General features: G+C 36.5%; 2 non-coding genes across 2 annotated transcripts; both read right to left on the bottom strand.

Annotated features, from left to right (window-relative positions):
• Positions 1-7,596: 7,596 nt before the first annotated feature.
• On the bottom strand, positions 7,597-7,670 carry TRNAT-AGU. The gene has a single exon. It is a non-coding gene; the product is annotated as a tRNA-Thr (tRNA).
• A 1,331-nt stretch (positions 7,671-9,001) lies between these two features.
• TRNAT-AGU lies at positions 9,002-9,075 on the bottom strand. Its single transcript has one exon. It is a non-coding gene; the product is annotated as a tRNA-Thr (tRNA).
• Positions 9,076-10,051: the final 976 nt, after the last annotated feature.

Genomic DNA, 10,051 nt, shown 5'->3' with positions numbered 1-10,051 from the left:
ACATCCGAAATTAAATGTTGTTGAGTTCAAATTTATAATATGTAGTAATACTTTCTATATAATAAATAATACTTATAACTAGCAACTCACTAGACCTAGTATATAATTTAATGCTCTTTTTACATGTCGAACTCAACACCTCTTGCTTACTAATCGGGTGTTCAATCCAACTGAGCTACAAAGCTAAATAACACTTTTTCCAAAAGTTTCAATTTTTCTGAAATGAATTTTTGTTGTCTTAGAAATAAGATTCATGGTCCCAAAGAACTTAAAAACAGAGAAATAGTAACTAAACTCATTCCATACTTACAAATAGCACCATAGTACTTGTGTTTTCATTAAGCTACAATTTCAACAACATTTGAACATTTTTCTATATAGTGAATAATACTTACAAATAACAACTCATTATTCATAGGCTATAATATAATGTAATGCTCTTGTTGAGAGTTGGACTCAAGCCCTCCAACTTACTAAATGGGTGCTCTAACCAACTGTGATATAAGAGCTAGATAAAACTTTTTCTATAAGTGACAATTTTTCTTAAAAGAATTTTGGTTTTCTTAGTAATAAGATTCATGGGACCCAAAAGCTAAAATAAAAACAAAGAAATAGGGGCTAAACTCATTCCAGTTGCAACCTAGTACTTGCTAGGCTATAATCTAATGCTCTTGTTGAGAGTTCTCATCAAGACCTAAACGAGTGCTCTAACCAACTGAGCTACTAGAGCAAGATATCACTATTTCCAAAAGTGGCAATTTTTCTAAAAGGAATTTTTGTTGTCTTAGTAATAAGATTCATGGGACCGAAGAACTAAAATAACAACAGAGAAATGATCCAATAGTTATGAATTAGGAGTAAACCACATGCCAGTTACTGTGAGTGTTATTAATAATTATTGTTATTATTATTATAGTCTATGGTTGTTAGTTTGTGGTGTTAGATTAAGTCTAATTTAATAGCCTAGTAGATAGGAGAGTTTAGAGGTAGACTTTTATATACACTCCTGTAATCCTATCTACTAGTTACTGAATAGATTTTGAATTCCCATCTGGTGTCAGCCTAATCGATCCAAAACTCTTTTCTCTCTCCTCCAAAATCGAAAAACCACCGTACCCAAAATTCCCATGTCGTCGAACTCCTCCCAACGCTCTCCCATTCCCGCCGATGGTCCTTCCTCGGCCGGATCAAATCCATTAGCGGGAGCGCTCCACTTTATCTCAATGAAACTCAATTCCCGGAACTTCTTATTCTGGAAGACTCAGATCATTCTGTTCCTACGGGGGCAGGAATTGGAGGGTTTCATTGATGGAACCCACCCGTGTCCGCCGGCGATGATGACCACCACAGACGGCGACTCTGGTTCCGACGCGACAACCGCCACCCCGGCGCCGAATCCGGCGTACAAGCAATTGGTGCGCCAAGATCAATCCATTTTGTCCCTGCTGATCTCGGCGATGTCGGATGAGGTTCTCCACCTCGCAGTCGGCCGGTCCACCGCGGCGGAGGTGTGGCACTCGATGTGCACGGCTCTTGGATCTACGACTCAGGCGAGATGCCTGAACCTGCTTGGACAGTTCCAGGCTCTTCGACAAGGCAACGCCTCTCCCACGGAATATCTCGGCCGGGCAGAGCTGTTGGTAGAAGCTCTTGCACAAGCCGGACAGTCGCTCACCATGTCCGAACAGAATTTATATGTTCTCCGTGGATTGCGACCTGAGTATCGTTCGTACGCGGCTGCTCTCACCGCCAACGCCCCGGTGTCTTTGCCTCAATTAGCCGATTATTTACAGGCTGCTGATTTTATACTTGCAGATGAATTCAGCACTGGTGGTAGCAATGGAGGACCGCCACTACGTTTTATGCTGGCCGGAATTCGCAGCAGAACAGCCGCAACACTGCTGGGCAGAACGGTGATGGCGGAGGCCGGAATCACCGCGGCAGCCGGGGCGGGCGCAACCAGCGCGGAGGTCGAGGTGGTCGCGGTGTGCCGAAGTGCCAAATCTGCAGGGCTCAGGGGCATACTGCGGTGTATTGCTACAAAAGATACACCACGCAACCGCCGGCCCAGGTGCATGTCGCGGTCTCGGGAGAACTGCCGACGTCCACCGCTCCACTGCCCGAAACATGGTACCCCGATACAGGCGCTACAGAACATGCGACTCCTGATGCAGGCATGCTGACCACCTCGGATGAATACAATGGCCCGGACACACTTCGGGTCGGGAATGGTACAGGTTTAGTAATCTCTCGGGTTGACCATGCATCAATCTCGTCCGAGTCCAAACAGTTGTTTCTGTCAAATGTGTTACATGTCTCTAATTTAACTGTCCCATTATTGTCTGTTCAGAAATTTGCCACTGAAAATCATGTGTTTTTTGAATTTCACTCAAATTGTTTCATTGTGAAGGATTCCAACACCAAGGCAATATTGCTTAAAGGTCCCACCTCCGGAGGTCTATACAAGTTACCCGTATCCCGGAGTCATTTTGCGTTCGTCACGTCTTGTGCTTCGCCAACGATATGGCATCGCAGGCTTGGTCATCCTCACCGTGTCGTCCAGAATAAAGTTCTAAAACACTGTCCAGTTCAGCACAATAATGTCAGTTTAGAGTCATGTACTGCTTGCCATCTTGGCAAATCTTGTCATTTTCCTTTGCATAGAATTGATAAATCAAGTGAAAATGTACTAGATTTAGTTTATATGGATATTTGGTGTCCTGCTCCAATTATCTCGTCTAGTGGCTTTCGGTACTTTTTGTTGTTCGTAGATGATTATTCTCAATTCACCTGGTTTTATCCATTAAGGGTAAAATCAGACATCTATAAAATATTTAATTTGTTTCGTGTCTTGGTAGAGCGGCAATTTTCGCGCTCTATCAAATCTATACAGTCCGATCTAGGGGGTGAGTATCGCAAATTGCATACCACCTTTGAGAGTCTCGGGATAAATCACCGTCAATCCTATGCATATACGCACAAACAAAATGGAAGGGTTGAGCGCCGCAACCGACACATTGTCGAAATGGGCTTGGCTCTTCTTGCTCAAGGGTCGGTCCCACAACAGTATTGGGATTTTGCCTTTGAGACTGCAACGTGCTTAATCAATTATCTACCCTCTTCTGCTATAAACTTTGAAAGCCCATACTATAAACTCTACAAAAAGCTCCCTCTATATCAATTCTGCATGCTCCGACTGTCGACCATTAGACGAAGGTTAAGCGGGTTCTCCGGTATATTAAGGGGATTCTACACTATGGGTTACATCTGACTACCTCTTCCACAGCTACTATTCATACTTATTCGGACTCCGACTGGGCCGGGTGTCCTATTGACAGAAAAAACACGAGTGGTTATGCGGTTTTTCTTGGGTCTAATCTCATATCCTGTCTATCCGGAAACAGCGCACTGTCGCCCGTTCTTCGACTGAAGCTGAGTATAAAGCCCTTGCCGATGTCGCTGCTGAGGTAACTTGGGTCGTTTCGCTGCTGCGTGAACTAGGACTGCACACCGGTGAGCCAGCTACGTTGTGGTGTGATAACTTAGGGGCTACGTATTTGTGTGCGAATCCTGTTTTCCATGCCAGGACGAAGCACGTGGAGATCGACTATCATTTCGTGCGTGACAAAGTTGCAACAGGGGACTTCAAGGTCAACTTCATATCAACCAAGGACCAGCCAGCTGATATCTTCACCAAACCGCTTACAGGTCCGAGGTTCACTGCATTACGGGACAAGCTTCATGTTGTTTCTCACCCTTCCGCTTGAGGGGGTGTGTGAGTGTTATTAATAATTATTGTTATTATTATTATAGTCTATGGTTGTTAGTTTGTGGTGTTAGATTAAGTCTAATGTAATAGCCTAGTAGATAGGAGAGTTTAGAGGTAGACTTTCATATACACTCCTGTAATCCTATCTACCAGTAACTGAATAGATTTTGAATTCTCATCGTTACAACCTTTATCAATTAGGGGCAAAACTCATGCCAGCTACAACCTAGTACTTGCATTCAGCTTTCATTAACTACAATTTCGACAACATTACTGTTAAACACTCTACTGTACAGTATTTATAAGATACATCAAGTCAATAGATATATAATCATTGTATAATTAAATATTAGAATTTAATTATGATCTATTATAAATAATCTTATGGGTTACATCCGAAATTAAAAGTTGTTTAAATCTAATTTCTAATCTAAAAAAATATGGAGTAATAATTTCTATATACTTAAAAAAACAACTAACTATTCTTGTGCTATAATGTAGTCCTATTATTGAGAGTCGAATTCAAGACCTCGCTTACTAAACGGGTGCTCCAACCAACTGATGTAGAAGAGCTAAATAACACTTTTTTTTTTCAAAATTGACCATTTTTCTAAAAAGAATTTTGGTTCTGTTAATAGTAACATTCATGGGACCAAAGAACTACAGGGAAATGTCCGCCAAGTTACCAAGTTGTCATTTAGATGTAAAACTCTCAACACGAAATTAAAAGTTGTTGAGATCTAAGTTATAATATGGAGTAATACTTTCTATATACTAAATAATACTTATAACTAGCAACTCACTAGACCTAGTATATAATTTAATGCTCTTGTTACATGTCGAACTCAACACCTCTCGCCTACTAATCGGGTGTTCAATTCAACTGAGCTACAAAGCTAGATAACAATTTTACCAAAAGTTTCAATTTCTCTAAAATGAATTTTTGTTGTCTTAGAAATAAGATTCATGGGCCCAAAGAACTAAAATAAAAACAATAGTAACTAAACTCATTCCATACTTACAAGTAGCAACCTAGTACTTGCTCACATTTTTCTATTTAGTGAATAATACTTACAAACAGCATCTCATTATAGCTAGGCTATAATTTAATGCTCTTGTTGAGAGTTGAACTCCAGACCTCCCACTTACTAAACAGGTGCTATAACCAACTGAGCTAAAAAAGCTAGATAACACTTTTTCTATAAGTGACAATTTTTCTAAAAAGAATTTTGGTTGTCTTAGTAATAAGATCCATGGGACCAATGAACTAAAATAACAACAGAGAAATGATCCAATAGTTATCAATTAGGAGTAAACCTCATGCCAGTTACAACCGTTATCAATTAGGGGCAAAACTCATGCCAACTTCAACCTAGTACTTGCATTCAGCTTTCATTAACTACAATTTCGACAACATTACTGTTAAACACTCTACTGTACAGTATTTATAAGATATATCAAGTCAATAGATACATAATTATTGTATAATTAATTATTAGAAATTAATTATGAACTATAATAAATTAACTTACGGGTAACATCCGAAATTAAAAGTTGTTTAAATCTAATTTCTAATCCAAAAAAAATATGGAGTAATAATTTCTATATACATAAAAAAAAAAAAAAAAAAAAAAAAAAACTAACTATTCTTGTGGTATAATGTAGTGCTCTTATTGAGAGTCCAATTCAAGACATCGCTTACTGAACGGGTGCTCTAAGCAACTGAGGTACAAGAGCTAAATAACACTTTTTTTTTTTTTCAAAATTAACCATTTTTCTAAAATGAATTTTGGTTGTGTTGATAGTAACATTCATGGGACCAAAGAACTACCGGGAAATGTCCCCCATGTTACCAAGTTGTCATTTAGGGGTAAAACTCTCAACACCACTCTACTAATCATTCAAGATACATCCGAAACTAAGTGTTGTTGAGTTCAAATTTATAATATGTAGTAATACTTTCTATATACTAAATAATACTTATAACTAGCAACTCACTAGACCTAGTATATAATTTAATGCGCTTTTTACATATCGAACTCAACACCTCTCGCTTACTAATCGGGTGTTCAATCCAACTGAGCTACAAAGCTAAATAACACTTTTTCCAAAAGTTTCAATTTTTCAAAAATGAATTTTTGTTGTCTTAGAAATAAGATTCATGGTCCCAAAGAACTTAAAAACAGAGAAATAGTAACTAAACTCATTCCATACTTACAAATAGCACCCTAGTACTTGTGCTTTCATTAAGCTACAATTTCAACAACATTTGAACATTTTTCTATATAGTGAATAATACTTACAAATAACAACTCATTATTCCTAGGCTATAATATAATGTAATGCTCTTGTTGAGAGTTGGACTCAAGCCCTCCAACTTACTAAATGGGTGCTCTAACCAACTGTGATACAAGAGCTAGATAACACTTTTTCTATAAGTGACAATTTTTCTAAAAAGAATTTTGGTTTTCTTAGTAATAAGATTCATGGGACCAAAAAGCTAAAATAAAAACAAAGAAATAGGGGCTAAACTCATTCCGGTTGCAACCTAGTACTTGCTAGGCTATAATGTAATGCTCTTGTAGAGAGTTCTCATCAAGACCTCACACCAACTGAGCTACTAGAGCAAGATATCACTTTTTCCAAAAGTGACAATTTTCTAAAATGAATTTTTGTTGTCTTAGTAATAAGATTCATGGGACCAAAGAACTAAAATAACAACAGAGAAATGATCCAATAGTTATCAATTAGGGGTAAACCACATGCCAGTTACAACCTTTATCAATTAGGGGCAAAACTCATGCCAGCTACAACCTAGTACTTGCATTCAGCTTTCATTAACTACAATTTCGACAACATTACTGTTAAACACTCTACTGTACAGTATTTATAAGATACATCAAGTCAATAGATATATAATCATTGTATAATTAAATATTTGAATTTAATTATGATCTATAATAAATAATCTTATGGGTTACATCCGAAATTAAAAGTTGTTTAAATCTAATTTCTAATCTAAAAAAATATGGAGTAATAATTTCTATATACTTAAAAAAAAAAAAACAAACTAACTATTCTTGTGCTATAATGTAGTGCTCTTATTGAGAGTCAAATTCAAGACTTCGCTAAAATAACGGGTGCTCTAACCAACTGGGGTACAAGAGCTAAATAACACACTTTTTTTTCAAAATTGACCATTTTTCTAGAAGTAATTTTGGTTGTGTTAACAGTAACATTCATGGGACCAAATAACTACAGGGAAATGTCCCCCAAGTTACCAAGTTGTCATTTAGGTGTAAAACTCTCACCACTCTACTAATCATTTACCAAGTTGTCATTTAGGTGTAAAACTCTCACCACTCTACTAATCATTTACCAAGTTGTCATTTAGGTGTAAAACTCTCACCACTCTACTAATCATTTAAGTTACATTCGAAATTAAATGTTGTTCAGATCTAATTTATAATATGGAGTAATACTTTCTATATACTATATAAGACATATAACTAGCAACTCACTAGACCTAGTATATAATATAATGCTCTTGTTACATGTCGAACTTACCTCTCGATTACTAATCGGGTGTTCAATCCAACTGAACCACAAAGAAAGATAACAATTTTTTCAAAAGTTTCAATTTCTCTAAAATGAATTTTTGTTGTCTTAGAAATAAGTTTCATGGGCCCAAAGAACTATTCCATACTTACAAATAGCAATCTAGTACTTGCGCTTTCACTAAGCTACAATTACAACAACATTTTCCTATATAGTAAATAATACTTACAAATAGCATCTCATTATTGCTAGGCTATAATCTAATGCCTATTTCTTGTTGAGAGTTGAACTCAAGACCTCCCGCTTACTAAACGGGTGCTCTAACCAACTGAGCTACAAGAGCTAGATAACACTTTTTCTATAAGTGACAATTTTTCTAAAAATAATTTTGGTTTTCTTAGTAATAAGATTCATCGGACCAAAGAATTAAAACAAAAACAGAGAAGTAGGGGCTAAACTCATTCTTGTTGCAACCTAGTACTTGCTAGGCTATAATGTAATGCTCATTGAGAGTTCTACTCAAGACCTCCCACTTACTAAACGGGTGCTATAACCAACTGAGCCACAAGAGCGAACAAGATATCACTTTTTCCAAACGTAACAATTTTTCTGAAAAGAATTTTAGTTGTCTTAGTAATAAGATTCATGGGACCAAAGAACAAAAATAAGAACTGAGAAATGATCCAATAGTTATCAATTAGGAGTAAACCTCATGCCAGTTACAACCGTTATCAATTAGGGGCAAAACTCATGGCAGCTTTAACCTAGTACTTGCACTCAGCTTTCATTAACTACAATTTCGACAACATTACTGTTAAACACTCTACTGTACAGTATTTATAAGATATATCAAATCAATAGATATATAATTATTGTATAATACATTATTTGAATTTAATTATGAACTATAATAAATAATCTTACGGGGAACATCCGAAATTAAAAGTTGTTTAAATCTAATTTCTAATCTAAAGAATTATGGAGTAATAATTTCTATATACTTAAAAAAAAACAACCACTAACTATTCATGTGCTATAATGTAGTGCTCTTATTGAGAGTCCAAATCACGACCTCGCTTACTAAACGGGTGCTCTAACAAACTGAGGTACAAGAGCTAAATAACACTTTTTTTTTCAAAATTGACCATTTTTCTAAAAATAATTTTGGTTGTGTTAATAGTAACATTCATGGGACCAAAGAACAACAGGGAAATGTCCCCCAAGTTACCAAGTTGTGATTTAGGGGTAAAACTCTCACCACTCTACAAATCATTAAAGTTACATCCGAAATTAAATGTTGTTGAGATCTAATTTATAATATGGAGTAATACTTTCTATATACTAAATAATACTTGTAACTAGCAACTCACTAGATCTAGTATATAATGTAATGCTCTTGTTACATGTCGAACTCACCTCTCGCTTACTAATCGGGTGTTCAATCCAACTGAACCACAAAGCTAGATAACAATTTTTCCAAAAGTTTCAATTTCTCTAAAATGAATTTTTGTTGTCTTAGAAATAAGATTCATGGGCCCAAAGAACTATTCCATACTTACAAATAGCAACCTAGTACTTGCGCTTTCACTAAGCAACAATTTCAACAACATTTTTCTATATAGTAAATAATACTTACAAATAGCATCTCATTATTGCTATGCTATAATAATCTAATGCTCTTGTTGTGAGTTGAACTCAAGACCTCCCGCTTACTAAATGGGTGCTCTAACCAACTGAGCTACAAGAGCCAGATAACACTTTTTCTATAAGTGACAATTTTTCTAAAAGGAATTTTGGTTTTCTTAGTAATAAGATTCATTGGACCAAGGAATTAAAATAAAAACAGAGAAGTAGGGGCTAAACTCATTCCAGTTGCAACCTAGTACTTGCTAGTATATAATGTAATGCTCTTGTTGAGAGTTCTACTCAAGACCTCCCACTTACTAAACGGGTGCTATAACTAACTGAGTGACTAGAGCGAGCAAGATATCACTTTTTTCAAAAGTGACAATTTTTTTCAAAAGAATTTTGGCTGTCTTAGTAATTAGATTCATGGGACCAAAGAACTAAAATAACAACAGAGAAATGATCCATAGTTATCAATTAGTAGTAAACCTCATACCAGTTACAACCGTTATCAATTATGGGCAAAACTCATGCCAGTTTCACCCTAGTACTTGCATTCAGCTTTCATTAACTACAATTTCGACAACATCCTTCTATATATTAAAGCCATATAGCCATGGCCAATCAAATTGCAGTATTTTCCCGCCTTGTGTGAACACATTTTTTTATAAATAGAAATAAATAAAGATAGAGATTTGTCCGATATCCTCTACTAAGGAAAGAATATTCTAGAAAGCAGTTTATTTATTAATAAGTTGTTTATATTTCCAAAGAAAAAATAATGACCAAATATTATTTTCAAGGAGTCTTTTCAGTTTTCAATGAGTCTTTTCAATTGTTTAGATAGTAATATATATAGCGCCATTTGGGTGTTCAGATTTTGAAGAGCTTTATATATATGAATGAATGGTGCAAGGCGGTGGCCAAACTCACGGAAGGGAGCTAAAGAATCTGAGACGGCTGCGAGCGTTAGAAGGACGACGCGGAGAGAAAGATAACAGAGACGAGCTATATGCTAGAACGAGGGAGCAGGTGGAGACGTTGGTGGTCGCCGGCCGCTTTGTTCTGGGCGTCTCACTTCTGGCAGTCAAGATTAGA

This window comes from Ipomoea nil, unplaced genomic scaffold (genome assembly GCF_001879475.1).
Source record: "Ipomoea nil cultivar Tokyo-kokei standard unplaced genomic scaffold, Asagao_1.1 scaffold2165, whole genome shotgun sequence".
Classification (NCBI taxonomy): domain Eukaryota; kingdom Viridiplantae; phylum Streptophyta; class Magnoliopsida; order Solanales; family Convolvulaceae; genus Ipomoea; species Ipomoea nil.
The sequence above is the reverse complement of the archived record's forward strand: the minus strand, read 5'-3'. Positions and strand labels throughout refer to the sequence as shown.